The sequence below is a fragment of the Lonchura striata genome, chromosome 9 (genome assembly GCF_050655825.1).
Source record: "Lonchura striata isolate lonStrDom1 chromosome 9, ASM5065582v1, whole genome shotgun sequence".
Lineage (NCBI taxonomy): Eukaryota > Metazoa > Chordata > Aves > Passeriformes > Estrildidae > Lonchura > Lonchura striata.
The window spans coordinates 18,246,519-18,262,243 of record NC_140711.1 but is presented as its reverse complement, the minus strand read 5'-3'; the positions used below and the strand labels follow the sequence as shown (position 1 = coordinate 18,262,243).

Sequence of the window (15,725 nt, the reverse complement as noted above, 5' to 3'; positions counted from 1 at the left end):
TAGTTCTTATCACATCCTTGCTGACTGGGGCAGGAGTGGAGAAGTTTTGCTGGTCTTGGCTCTGCACTGACTTACCATCATCCATTGACAAAGTTCAGTTTTTCACACTCTCATAAGACACCTTTCACTTCTTTTGATGTAAGCATTTGGAAAAGGATTATCTTTTATTTTATAACGTACAGAGTTTAACACAGTAGGGGCATAGTCTTGATTAGAGCCTCAATATGGTACTATAATAGAGTTAATAAATAATACTTGATAGCAGTCTAAGGATGGAGGTATGGAAGGAAATGAGGCATACATTTTAAATAACTCTTTATTCAAATATCATAGATGCAAAGGAAACCACAAGGTAAAGTTAAACTTTGTTTCACAGGACAATTCCATTATCTGTGTGACAAGAAAAAACAGAGTAAAGCACATCTCTATGGTTCTACAGACCTTAATGTCTGATGTAAAGATATTTTGCTGTGAAGTTAATAGTCCAATTAAAGTTTAAGGCTCTATTATTTCCCCTGGATGGTCCTTTTTAAAATTATTGTATATATTGCTTAGTTTACCTATTGGTGCCTTATGAATCTTCATTTAATGAAAGACATGCAGAAAGATTGTCTGGCTAATATCTTATGAATTCAACTCTTCCCTTATTTGCCTAATATCTAGGGAAAAAAGTTTTAATATTTTCTTTTCTTATTGTTTCTTTCTTCCTACTTTTTTGCAGTTCAGTGTATCAAGTTGGTTTCTTTTATTGCATTAAATATTTTCCCAGAATTTGCAGAAGTTGAAGTTGAAAAATAGAGAAAAAACCTCTAAAGTATTTGATTTCCTGCAATACAGAAAGTAGATGTTTCCTGTCAAATATGCAGTAAAATGTTGGATTTTTGCATAAATGCACAGCTGGTAGTACTCAGGTTGTGCTAACATTAGTATGAGGTTACTGTGGGAACTTGTTTGTGTTTCAGTGCAGTTGGCAGAATTGCAGTCATGCCCATTTAACAAGCACTAGGTCATGTTAATCAGTAATAAACTGCACTTACTTATACAAGAATGTTGAATGAAATCAGATCTGAAGTTCTCCAACTGTTCATCAGGCAGTTAAGAAACATTTTCTTTTCCTTTCTTCCTCCTTGCCAAAATGTTTTTTGTTGTTTTTGTTTTTTTTTTTTTCCTGCTTTGCTAGCTTTTTCCAAATCATGAATTGGAAGTGTAGTCAGTCAGTTCCATGTACAGACTGAGACTTGGAAATCATTTGGTTTAGGCTGCACACATTGTGCATGACTGTTTCACTCTGACTTTGCTTCACCAAGGCAATTTCACAGTGGGAAATCTAGGAAAAAATCCCCAAACAAGGCAAAGATAACACAAGACACTCTAAACTAGAACAGGCCAATTAAAAAACATACTAATAATCAGTTAAGGTTCTGTAGTTTCTCCATACAGTATTCAGCAGGGAATTAGTGTTCTGGGTCTTTTTCTTTCTCTTGGTTACTGTAAGCACCTGAGAAGCACCATGAACAGCAGAGACTGCTCCAAAAATACTTGAAAAAATCGGAGTAATTTTTCTGTCTAGCAAAAGCTTGAATTTGTGGATTAGTTTGCTTGTAAGTGTGCTGTGAGCAGATGGTGTGAGTAGATTGGTTTAGTTTAGTGCCTCTCTGCAGGGTGAGAGAACAGGCCATTTGTGGGGAACCAGTGCTGGGAGCTGGGGTGAGCTCAGGGCTGGTGGAGAAGTCAGTCCATGGGACACTGCTCATGGGAAATGAGAGAAAAAGGCACCGAGAACTCAAAACTGGGCTGTTCTCCAAAGAGTTCATTCTGGTTTTCCTAGAGTACCTGCGAGACAAGTCACCAGCTTTGACAGGGGCAGGATCAGATGCTAAAACCAGGCTTCCCAGTCTCACAGTGAAGGTTACACCAAGAGCCAACAGCACAGCGCTTGTACACTGATGGTCACCACCACATTTCTGCATGATCCACCTTGGAGGAGCAAGTGCAAAATATTTGCATTTTTGCCAGCCTGGTAGCTACCCTTGGTCCAGCTGTCTGGCCAACAGACAGGTACTGCTTCTATTGTCAAGGAATGTTTGTGGCTGCAGAAGAGATTCCAAGGTATTTCTGTGAGAAAGTGACTGCAAAGGACCTAGTTCCACAGCCTACCCTTGGCCAATGTCAGACATAAATTCTGTTGGACCTGGGCCCACAAATACAAGTTGTTTGTGTCTTTAGTTGTTGGTAAATGGGATGGAATCAGTATTTTTCCTGAACCAGACACTTTGGTTCATAATGCAAAGTTAAAATTTCTAGGGCCATTCCAATTCTGGTCACATATTTAAAGTATTGTTATGGAAGTTTACAAAACAGTATTGTTTCAAAATTATATTCCAGCTGCTATGATACCACTGAAACTTTGAAAAATGGCCTTGGTGTGTGGCCCTGAAGTGTAGGTCCTGCTATAGTGCTTTCATACTAGAATTAGATATTAGCTGTGTAAAGATTATGAAGGTGTTTGGGAGCTGAATGAGAAAGAAGATTATTTGCGTTTCAATATTTGGCAGCTTGGTCAGTGTAGGCAAAGGGTGTTTGTCATCAACAAAATGAAAATATCTGATATTACCCAGTGCAAATCACTCAGGAACAGGACTCAAGAAACAAAAAAATTTTTACTATAAATCACAATGCAAAAAAGGTCAAGATTTGTTCATCAGAGACCCAAGAAAAAGACAACTAAAAATATGTTTTTAAATCTACCATGGGAAATTAATACAGAGGTGATTTTCAGGCTAAGGCTGGGAACATAGCAATGCCATTTTAGAATAAACACCAAAAACAGATGCCACAATTTCATAAAATAAACATGCAGTGAAAGGGTAACACAGACATTAGCAGCAAACTGAGCCGGTAGCCAATACAGTATGATGAGAAGGAGTATCAGTATGGTGTGATGTGCTGTAGAAGCCATTAGCCATATGGTACCGTGTGAAGAGGGCCTCTGTGACTAAGTAACAGTTGTATGTTATGTGGTTTATAAAATAATTATGCAATGGCAAGCAACTCTTTTATAATTATTGGCTGTTTCAAAATATTTCTGCTAATCTGGAGGCATTTACTAAGTTGATGGATGCAGGCAGTCTGCTTCCTCTGCCTGTTTGTAGATTGTATGGGGTATCATCCTACTAAAGGCAGTGGCTATTTAAAACTTGGCCACCAGAGACTGTACTTGTTTTTCTTTTCCTGTAAACTCAGGGAATATCCACATGAATACATCGTAACTTGGTGGGACAGCTGCCAAGAAGGGCCCACTCGTTACCCTTCCATTATTCACTGGCACCACTTTGCTGTGATCTTCCTTTATCCATTGACATCTCTGAAAATTGAAAGCGTATCACCAGAAAACTCTTGCTCTGTCACTGTTGACAATCTTAGCAGATTCTGGTTTTTTATGCTTTGCTGTATCTTTCATGCTTATATTAGAGGAAACAAAACTATCAGCAACTGAGGAACATCAAAAAAATGTCCCCAGTTTAACCAACAAGAAGATGACACTAATTTCCTTTTCCTTTTCTACTGCTCCTCAAGCAAGCATATGGAAGATAAGTGCCTGTTAGACATTTGTATATTGCAACAATTTGCTTTGAAATAGGAATAAAGGAATAAAGTAATAAGGTTTCAGGGAAACTCTTCAGCTACAAAATTTGCTGGCAAGTGAGATTTGGAACCCAGCATAACTAGAGGCAGCCAGCTCCTTGTGCTAATGGAAGGTGAGAGGGTCCTGCAACCCTGCAGTACCTGGATCACTGGCTGGCAATAAGGTAGGGGTGTGGGTCTGAGCAGCTGGGACATCAAACATAATCCCCAGAAGTCAAGCAAGATGCACAGCCTGGAGAGCTCCACAATTCTTCCTTTTCTATCCCTTTGGCACATGCTGTAGGCCACAAAACACTTCCCATCTTCCCCCAGTAAACTTTAGATCCAGTGTAAAAGACTGCTTGTAAAATACAACAGGAAGAGCACAGGAGAGATCAAGGGCTGCCAGTATAAAGGTCTTTGAACATCCTCTGTCTGTCCCACCCACATGGGTCAGCTCTAGCTTGGTCCTGGAGACATTACAGTTCAAACATGACTTTTATTATATACATGTGGTGTATTTTTCTGAGTGCACTGGAACAGCACTGGGATGATCTCCCTGTAGCAGGTACAGATCTTTGTAACTTTTCAGCTTTGGAGTGGTTGGTCAATTAATGTTTTGATAGTGCAGGCAACTGATATGAACTGCAACTATTGCACTGGTTTTATAATAGGGAACCATCATTAGAAATGCTGAAAACTCCATTTGCTATGAGGCTTCTAACAAGACTTGGTGCATTAAAATGAAATTCTGGTCTATTCTGCAAGCAGTGAAGGTGCAATGAATGTTTTTGCTACAACTAAAAATATTTTGCAAAGCTGCAATCCAATGGCATGCTTTAAACCACATTTCAAATGCTGAAAAGGAATATGTTGTTAAGTATAATACAAGGATATACATTAGAAAATTTCACTCTACAGAGTAATACATGCACACATATATACATGTTTATACAATTTTCTTAAGAGAAAAAGGCCATTGTTCATCAGTGATACCAGATGGCATGACTACTAACCAGTTATTTTATTTTATCTGGTATTACTAGGGAAGATACCACTTTCATTTTTGCCAGCATTTGTAGTGTAAATGAGGAGCAACCTATCGTAAAATGTTGCTACTGAGATCAAAGGAAGCAGTCCTTACTACCAAGCTAAAATCATTCTGGGGAAATGTTTTTGATTATGGTTAATGATGTAATCAAGCCACTAAACTGCCTAGAAGTTGGAGTTGCAGCAGGCGTACAGCCTGCCCACTACAGAGCACCCAATTGACAAAAACACTGAGGGGAATAGGTGTGATGGAGCAAACAAGACACAGTTAAATGTTTACTCTAATGGCACACAAAACTGGACAGATTTGATTAGAATACTTATGCTTGCCTTCTTAGGAGAAGAAAACGAAATGGCTGAAGGTTTAGCACAGAAAAAAAAAAAAAAAGCCAAAAAGCTAAAGGTGGAGAGGAAAGGACCAAAAGGTAATTTTTTAACATCTTTGATTTCTTTCTTTAAAGACCAATTACTTTCCTGTCCCCTGTGGGAGAAAAACATTCTTCTTCTTAATAGCAGAATCATTCTAAGACTTCTCTGATTCATTTTATATTTTGCAGATTACAGTTTTGGAGTCATCAGTAGGAGAGAACCCAGCAAACTGACAGACTTGAAATCATGTCCTTTGATTGTAATTGACAGGGAAAGCATTTAAGGTAAAGAAAAAAAAAATATTTTATTCATCTTTGATTACACTGTGATGTGATTTGGTGACATAATACAGCTGTGAACTGTGGTAAGAAAGGCAATAATTCCTACTTGAGGCTTTGACATGATGTAGCCCTTTAGTCTTCTTCAAACCAATGCCTCCAGCTACAATAGTGCCCTTGATGGAGTCTAGACAAATAGATATACAGACTGTTGCAATTAAGGAGGCAAACAGCTTTAAAATAACATTTCTCTAGGCCATGTATTTTTGTATTAAATGGCTAAGATGACACATATTTTTCTTCCTCAAAATTAAATCTAGATTATCTATTAAATAATCAAGCATTGGATAAAAATTATTCACTTCAGAAGGGTTTTAAGAGTACCACAAATAGAAACTTTTTGAAATCTACAACACTGTTGAATGAGAAGCACCCACTAGAAGTGAAAGGCATATTCAGTGAATTCTCAAGAAGAGGCTCTGAGGACTATATGTGTCTTGTGGACTTCTTAACTTTTAAACTTATTTTCTTTGTATTTAATTCTCAAAATATCACTTTAATACTCCTAACAATTTACTGTGTCAGTATCTTCAAAAATACTTAGCAGCTGCTGGTTTACAAAACCATTGGGTATCTCTGAGAGATTTCTTTAAGTAATAATCTCAAGGAAAGTAAAAAGAAATTCAAGACAATAAAAATGGTATCACCAAATTCAGCTATCATTAGAAAACAATTTAATGTACTCTGTCCGTATGCTCTTGGAGTCTGGCTTACATCAATCACCTAACCTAGACAGGAACCCACCCTGATGGGATTAAACTGGGTGTCCAAAGGGAAGTATGAGAAGCCACATGTCCCCCATTGTTCTGAAGTTTTTCACAGTGCTGTTCCAGGAGATTTAAAATGTTTTTCTCATTACAGAAATGTTTCCTTACAACTGCAAGATGTAGACAGCAATTTAGAGATCACCTATTTCATCATTACAAAATGTGTTGATCACTTCCAAAAGTAAAAGTGCAATTTCATGATCATGGTAGTTCTTGCAAATGATTGAATTCCTGCTAGCACTCTGGGCTTTTAGACATAAGCAAGGGCGCAATAAAGAAAATGTTAGAAAATTCTGTCACATCCTCACAATGTGTGTCACAAACATTTGAAAAAAGGGATTTGGTAATCCTCGCCAATATTTTCTGATGAAACTGCAAATTCAGTAGCACCCACAGAATACAAAGCTCATTATTCATGCCACTTCACATTTGTCTTATAAAAGTTATTTCTAAAAATGCTTTGAAGGCCTTTGTGTTTTCTGATTTAGTCTACTATATGTGGTTATGAAAATAAGGTAGCATAAAACATGTGTTCAACAGAATGGTGTTATTTCATAAGAAGCTTCAAAATTCATCACCAAAGTTAATCACCATATTAGTGTGTTTTGAATGTGCAAAAGACTGCTCTGAAGCTCTGTTCTTAGACAGCACCAGCAGTTGCAGAGACTGCATTTCCTGCTACACGACGAGCTCCATCACAGCAGCACGAGCTGAGCTTCCTTAATCTGTTCCTCTTAGAATTGTCACCATGTCCAAACTCCACTGTCCAGTTCCATGAATAAAATAATTCAAACTCCCTGCCCTATATACAGATATTGACAACAATTTTCTAGTTCAAATAGTGCTGATGAAACTAAACACTAACATACACTAATCCAGCTGGATACTGTTAGGAATTCTCCCTGGATATTATTGGTTCTATGCCTAATACCACAGTTAGACAAAACACTGACATCTTTCCATGTGTATTCTCCTGTAACTTGGGATGTTCAGAACTTCAGGTATATGATATGGTTAAGGCAAAAATGAAAAACAATAAACCCATTAGAGGGCTCCAGGTGAGCTGAAAACAGTCATGATAATTTCAAACTTCTATTGATCAACACAATTTAACCACAGCATTTAAGAATTACTAAAAGCAGAGTAGTATTTGCATTCTGGAATTAGGCTTTCAATGCTCCCAGGTCTAAAAAAGGAAGAGAGTATACTTGAATGTCTTACTCTCTTTTTTCTGTTTCTCTTTCTTTTTTTTTTTTAATTTTATTTAAATTTTTTTCTTTTTCTTTTTTCTTCGGTTTGATCATTGATATCACAGTTTCCAAATGCTGAACTAAATACCTGTGACAGTGGACTTCAGCCTGTACACAAATAATAGAACAAGAGAAAAATTCAATATCTAAGAAAAACATTTAAGAAAAACCCCTATAGGTTTTGTGTTCACACAGACTTGGATGCTAATATTTTTACAGTGCTGTACTCTACCGATTGCCATGAATAGGCTTGGAGATTCCAGCTAGCACTCGTGAAGGAAATTCCACTCACAAGGAGGCATCTCACTTTACTAATAGTGTTGCAAAATTTGGCAATTATATATTAAAGTAAGACATACTGATTAAACTGCATTACCATATTTATTATCTGTTGCATTTTTAACAGTCAGTTTTCTGTTTTCTTTGCAGTACTAAGTAAAGAAAAAAAAAACCCTAAAAATAAATTTCTGATGAAATTTATAAAGTTATAGTTAAAGAAACATTATCCCTAAAATTACCATTTGAATGATAAGCAATTTTGGGAGTAATTATAGTGCACACTCTACATTCAATGCATTCTGATATATGGATAATTACTCCTGGTAATATGTGTTAGTTAGATTTTATAACAACAATAACAATTTATTGCAAAATTAATTCCTTGGCACAATTTAACATTTATTGATGTGAAGTCAAAGTGAATTGATTTTATTGCAGACCACTTGTGATACGTTTTCCCTATGCTCCTGCCCTAATTGGTTATTATAGGTCATTTTGGTATTTAGTTTTAAAAATAAATTAATTTGGTACCAAGGTGCATTTAGTAAAATGGCAAGATATTTACAGCTCATGTGGTTTTATTTAAATAAAAAATGGTAAGGTAATGCAATCATCTTTGGTTATAAAGTGATGGATGAATTGAAAACATTTCTGAATCAGGTCAATGGTAGTGATGATTAGTGCATTGTTAATCAAGTTGCTGAGATTGCTATCAAAAGCTTTATCTCTTTCACTCAGACTGGTGAGAGGATCATGAATATTAAACAGATTCAAATAGATCTGCACTCATGTAATATGGAGCACTACAAATGAAAAGGCTAAATGAACCCAGACTGTGACTTTATGCACTGATATATCTCTTAACCAAAGAGGAATGTCTAATCCATTTCTGTACTTGTATGAGGCTACATACATTGCAAGAATACAAAGACGAAGTATTTCATGTACCATATTCATTTTATGGGGTAAGTACTTATTTACAGCCCTATCCATGTGAATAAAAAATAGTTGTGGAAAGGTTTGTCAGGATTGAAACAATACTACTATAGTCAGATTTTAATTTCTACACCAGTAAAAACCCAAATACTGTATTGGAAATCAGCAGCCTCATCTCAATTACATTGTCCCTATTTTATTATTGCTGACTTGGATTTATGATTTAGGCCAGTGTATAGTTTAATTATATATATGGAATCCTTTAAATCACTTCAAACCTTAGGGGAGATGTAACAATAAATGTATGTAATCACAAATGTATGGTGCAAATAAGTGTACAGTGGAGCCTGAAAGCTGCACACATGCAGGTATGTGCTGAACTGAGTGTTCCTGAGAAATTCCACAGTTGTGTTAACCAGGGACACAAGGCTAAATTGCTTCTACTCTGCAGGTACAAGGCCTTCAATAAAACCAGGTCTTTGCAATCAAATATACAGAACAAAAATGCCAGATGAAAAAAACGGAATGAAAAATCTAACCTTGTGCTTGTGTCCATTTGATAAGTAATAGGTTAGAAAGAAGCCAGAACAGATGAGATGACAGCAGCTGTCTTGCCAGGGAAACATTCTGACCCTAAACTGAGTTCTTTTAAAGCTAGTTTAAATTGGTTTAGAGGCTATTTAACCTTACATGAGTGTTGAGCCTGTACCTTTGCAGTACAGAAGTCTGTAGACCAAACAGACCCCTGCATTCTCTCAGTTGTTCTGCTTTTCCATAAGTAATGATGTAGGAATTCAAACCTACTCAGGGCTGCTAACTATGAGAGGCAAATTCTTATAAAGTTACCATTTTAGAGAAAAGACTTAGAACTAAAACTCAGTGAGGTAATAGCAATGCAGTCTGAGATAGTCACCTATCTAAGGAGTAGTTTTCAATACACTGTGGTCATTGGTAAAAATACTCTTTTTACTGATATGTAGTTTCAAGGGATTTATATAGAATTTAGAGATTTTTTCCTGATGTAACCAGCAGAAATACTGAAACTTTAAAAGTTCTTGAAGATAATGTTTTGTACCTGCACCACAAAAACAAAGCCATTTGGAAGAGGAGGAATGTATACAGACAATTTACATAGTAAGTGTGTGACTGTACTCAGACTCATGTAGTATTAGGCTAGCAGAGCTTAAAACCACCATAATAAAACCATTGCTTGTCTTTGTGTTTCACACACAACCATGGTTTCCTCTGTACAGGCCATACAAATTAAAATATACGGCAGAGAAAATATCACATCACAGCTTCTAAATCTGAAAATTTACCTTTTAATCTGAGAGAGGCAATAAATGAAAACCATTCCTAGTCAGAGCTGATGCTGCTGATTTATGTAGACCACCCTGAGCACAGTGCAAGATGGAGACCACCAAAGTCACTTGTCACGGTTAAACTGCAGCGAGCCCCCGTCCTGCATCCCTCTGTGGCTCTCTCCTGTTTAGTCTCTTCCCAGCACAGAGGCTGCCATCAATGACCCCCCTGCCTGCTGGGGTGGTTTTGTTGCTCTCCTACATTGTACTGTGTGAGCACATTCCAGACTGGAAAATAAACACATTAAAAAGCGCCACAGCTCTCTCATCACCTCCTCGGCAGCAGAATTTTTTATCTTTTATTCTTAGGGAAGACCATGTTAAGGGGTGGATTTTATACTTTGATCTGAAGAAGCTGGGATTCCCAGAAGAGCTCATCTCTTTGAGGATGGAGACACATTGTGGGTGAGTGGTCAGGAAAGCTCTGCCTTCCATAGTCCTAACTTCAGTTTTTATCTTTGACTCGAGAGCTCAGTGGACTGGAGATCTCTTGGGAGGTCATCCATAGTAGCTTAGGCTAATCTGATGGATGGCTTTGAAGTTGAGGAGTAAGACCTATAATATAACCAGGTATTCAACGAAGAGTAAGGCAGGCATAACTGTAGCTTGTCTTTTTAACTCAGATTCTAAATTTTAAGTAGCTGGAACTATTCAGGGAACCTCTCTATTGGCTGCTGTAACACCAGAAGCTGCAATGAATTTGCCCTTTTGTTAGCAGGGCTGGATGTAACCCAAAGCATGCCAATTTTTTTCCCCCAGAGATCTGAATTCCAGATCTGAATCCACCAGCACAGCCTCACTCATCTCATTCCCTCCCTGTCACCATGCACCTGAACCTTGAGAAAAAACAAAGACACTTAAAAATGAATCAATAGAATGATGAGAATAAAATGCAATGGGTTTTCTACATATAAGATGCATTGCTGAGAGTGATACAAATGCATTACACAATAAAAAGCAGGCAGAAATGCAGGCTTTAGCACTTTAAACCCCTGTGCTGAAAAGCCCTCTGTCTGTATTGCTGGCTCTTAACTAGCTGTCAGCTGACTGAAATTAGTCATTCTCCGCTCTCTTGTGTGATCTTTTTTATGGGGAATACCACAACCATCCCTGTAACTGCACGTGAGGACCTACACTTAGCATTATTATATATATAATAAAATATAATTGGTGTTTTTTTCCTGATCTATCCAGGTACCTCACTTATTCAGAAGTTTATATCAAGGTAAACTCTGCTAAAGTTGGCAGAATTAAAGCAAGGTAAAAATTATGTACATGAATGGGAGGAATTGTGTGCCCAGTCTAGATCATGCTAAATTAACATTTGTGTGCTATTCTGCCTGAAGAACACTTCTGGCTCCTAAGTCCTGAGGTATTTGAAGTCTTACTGCAAATCCACAGAGCAAGAGCTGGCTTATATTTAATCAAAGAGTGGAAATAGATGCTGAGTACAGAAGCAGCAGTGTGCAAGAGGAAAAGGAACGGAGGGAGCTGGTATGACAGTTCCTCAAGGCAGCCAGGACCATCTTGGGTGTTTCTGGTTAGAGCTGTGTTTTAATGTATCATTATTTTAAATCAGCATATTTCATATATTTGACTAGAAAAAAGCTCAAAAACTTCTCTGTGTCCTGCAGAGGGATCTTAAAAGATGAAGAGCAAAATAATCAGAATCTAAACTGAGAAGAAGGATTATTAGGAGATGCAGGAAGTTGATATTCAGTCAAATTACAGCACTACAGACATTTCAGGATGTCTTTGAAATCACTACAGCCATAGAAAAATGAAAGAGTATCTAGAGAATGTTGATAGTGCTGGATCAGCTCTGTATGCATGCAACTGAATTTTGAAAAAAATATAAATTCTGTAATTATACTTAGTCCACAGATCAGTAATTTAAATATGTCTGCAGGAAAGGTGTTTCCTTTGCCAGTGACATTCCCTTTTTCCATCCAAAAGAGGAGCTAAAAAATAAAGTTACAGTCCACCATCAGGGACTGTAGAATTAAAACCAGCTTATTCTACCATTCTCTACCATGTTGTTAAACAAACCATTTCATAAGATGTTGCATAATTATTATAGTCTATCATTAAGCATCTTTGGACTGAAGGTATAATCCGGCATAAAACAGCAAAAGCCCATGGAAAGAATGAAACTTGAATGACGGATACTGAGAGGTGAAGTTATATATTTACTTTCCAAATTTCATATTGCTTAAGTAAATCTGATTCATTCTCAAGGACCAAATTCCACTTACAGAGAAGAGTCTCAATTTTTTATTTTTTCACAAAGAAACAAATATCATAACTGAAGGAACAAATAGCATAATTAAGAAAATTAGTTATGTCTTCTAAATATAATTCACCAAAAATATACTGCTGTTGAACTTCAGAAGGAGAATTTTCAAAGGAATTGGCTTCATAAAGGTGAAAGATTGGATGTAATGAGTGGCACTACCAAGCTTTAGGAGTTCATGTTCTTTTATGACATATTAGTATTCAAAAGATACAGAACACCTGTGAAACCCCTCAAATACTGTGGCATGTGCTAGTCAATCTTTCTGAAAAGTATATGCCATGCAGTGCAGCAAGACAAATGATTTTTAATAGTTTCTTTGGATGGAAATGTCAAAAGATTATGCCACATAATGTAGTTCTAAAACTTACCTTAAAAATAGGCACGTAATAAGTTCAGAGCTTTATGTAGCTTATGACTTGGCCAAGTCATTGTACTCTGAGAAAATGAATGACAGTATTATTCTAGTTCAATATCAATGCTTTTCTAGTTGCATCAAAAGAAAGGAATTCATTTAATTTGAAAAGAATTTTCAAAGAATAATCTTAACTATGACACAGTATCAAAGGAAGTATGGTGTTTAATTGTTCAGTGTCCCAAAGTTAGTAAAACTGCAAAAGTTCTTTTTCTATCTGGTGTTCAGGCCCATGGTTTGTGAGCTTTACAGCTGACAGAGTTATGGGGCACAGCCATCTTAACCATTAATGCATCCTCACCCATTTCAGCAACAAATTCAATCTTTTAGCAACAAAGCAGCATTTGCTGAAGTTCCACTGCTCGACTTGCCATGAGCACCACCATTTTATTACTGTTTTCTCTTTTTGACATTGCTTGTTATTTGTTCAGCATTATCTGTGTTTGTGAACATCACATGGTGCTCTTGTTCTTTTTTCTCATTCCCAGCTTTCTCATTTCCTTTTTCAGTACCTCCACTATGCTCTCAGAGGGGTTGTGTGAGGACACCTTTGATGGCAGCCCTCTTGCCATGGCAGCCTCAAACCCAGCGCTTGCGCCCTTGACTTTGGTCTCGCTTCCATTTGTTCACAGGAAAAGCAGCCTTACTAGCTCCACTCTTCAGTTCTAAACTGCTATGGGATGCAAGGCCCCAAAGCTGTGTGATGCTCTGTTACAGCAGCTGCTTTGCTGGCCAGATCCTCAGCACTGCTGTCGCTGGGCGTTTCTGGGACACTGAGTCCTGAGGGCGGTGCTGGCCGGGGGGGTGGTCCTGTGCAGCCTCTCTGGGCTGCTCCCCTGCCCAGCCCATGGCTCAGGTCACTATTTCTGACTCCCCAGGGCCACCCATCCTGGCCCCAGTGACATGGCAGTGTTGCCAACCTCCAGCTCCTGCAGGCAGTGCCGGGGCTGCTGGGCACGGGGCTGGGATGCGCTGGTGCCCCCAGCCTGCCCTGCTCCCCATGAGACACCCTGGCTGTGAGGTCTGCCCCTCCTCCCTGGGGATTCCCAGCTGCTCCAGCCCCTGCCAGCACCTCACTGTATCCCTGAGTAATTTGGATTTCAGGGCCTGAAGGAAAGCACAATTTAATTCCCAAACTGCTCTCCCATCTTTCAGAGCTTTGAGGTATACCAATGCACAAAGGGCCTAGTGATGGATATGACTGAACAGCAGAAAATGCCACTGGGGAAGGTGGGTTTGCAGTAAAATGAGTAAGAGTTGAAGGAAATAGCAGAAGTGCCTGAAGTGCTCAGGTCTCAGGTCTGAAGAGGGGGGTGTGACATGGACACTCCTGCTCTGGTGCTGCCTGTCTGCCTGCCACAGCTCTCTGGAGATCAGACCTTAAAGGGCTTTCTCTTCCTTGACTCTAAAGCTAGTTTTTCCTGAATGTGTGTTATGCATGAATGTGTCCATTGCCTACTCTATTGTCTTGGCTCCAGGAGAACAATAACATACAAAAGTAGACAACACTAGACAGATGAAAATTCTCTGCTTCCTTGGGATTCTTTCTGTCCCTCTGTGGATCTATGGACAGGACAACTAAAGCTGACAAAGTATCTGGAAAAGCAGCAAAGAGCAGCATTCCTCTCTGACTCCCAGCTCTGCTGCAACCCTGCTATGGAGTAGACTGGAAAGAATCTTCCTTCCCAAGACAGACCAATAATATTTACAGAGCATTTTGTTCCTTAGCACTCCTGTTTTGCACAGAGAAGCCAAACATCCTGTAGACGAGGAAGAATTGGAGGCAGCAGCCCAAAGGGAAAGCATAATCTCCCAGTATGGACAATTCAGCATTGCTGACAAATAAAAGCCACCATGATACCTGTCCCCAGCACTAAAACAGCTAATAATGAATGGGCAAAGGAGCAAATCTGAGCATGTAATGGAATTCTGTGGAACACCACAATGAGATTATTCTTTTAGGATCCAATTCCATTTGTGAAACCAGTTGGACCCTATTTTCAAACAAGGAGTATAACATTTCCTTGATCATGAAAATCCATTCTTATTATTCTATTTTTTTTTTAATCAAAGCTTGAATAGCCCATATATTTTACCCAAGCCTTTGAGCAATTTTTTTCATTAGCAGATGATGTCATCTCATCAGTAGGTATTTGCTGAGCATCAACAAAGTGAATAGTTTACAAAAGCTGGACTTCTTAGTTTAAAAGAAAGTGTAGAACTGAGGCCTTTTCTTTTTTCTCCCACAGCATTGGCAATACTTTCAAACGTCTGTTTAATCCATTCTGTCAGCAGTCTCACGAGCTGATGCCTCTGTTTGGGTTTGTGTTGATTCTTTGGCCAAGCCTTAAAGCTTTGTGGTTTTTGATATAGAACTGAAAGAAAACCTTTGATGCTTGTGAATGTTGACTGCATGAAGTAAATAATGTGAGGTGGGTTTAAATGTCCTCATTTTTTATTATGCCTTCTAATCTCATGAAACTGAAGGTAAAGAAAAGTCACATGAAAAGGAAATACTATCCTATGAAGTGAAAATATTCTTAATGTTTCTAATCCTCATATCTCACACCCAGAGTCTGTTTCCACACCATGGGAATAGTTATCCTGATGCTCATGCCTCTCTATTTCTAAAAAATAAAATAATTCTGTGGCAGTCAGTCTGCTGATTTGAGGATACACATTCAGCTTTTATTGCAAAAAGGTAGAAGTTGCAAAGGGCGAATATTTAGTTTATCTAGAGGGAATGAAAAGCACTCATGCTTAATGGATAAATCAAGAGATCAGAATTAAGTTTGGAAACTCAATATTTTAGGAAACCTCACTGTTCATCATCACAAAAGGTGTATTTTTGACACATGGTTTGCATGTGGAAATCACTGGCAAAAGAACTTAACTGTAGAAAGATTCAAAGTGGGAGGGACTATTTTGAGAGTTAGAAGACTACTATGACATACAATGACAAATGTGTTTTAAAAAAACCCTTATGAGAAACTTTATGCCTCACAATTTGTTATGTTCTGTCTGCTGGGGTCCAATAAACACC

The 15,725-nt window shown here is 38.1% G+C and overlaps 1 protein-coding gene across 1 annotated transcript in view; it reads left to right on the top strand.

Annotated features, from left to right (window-relative positions):
- ZIC4 (Zic family zinc finger 4) overlaps positions 1-8,565 on the top strand; it is a 157,305-nt gene extending 148,740 nt beyond the window's left edge. Inside the window, exons 5-6 of the transcript XR_014957207.1 lie at positions 5,232-5,327; positions 8,416-8,565. The gene's annotated coding sequence lies outside the window, so the exon portion shown is untranslated. The remainder of the gene's footprint in view (positions 1-5,231; positions 5,328-8,415) is intronic.
- The last annotated feature ends 7,160 nt before the right edge of the window (positions 8,566-15,725 follow it).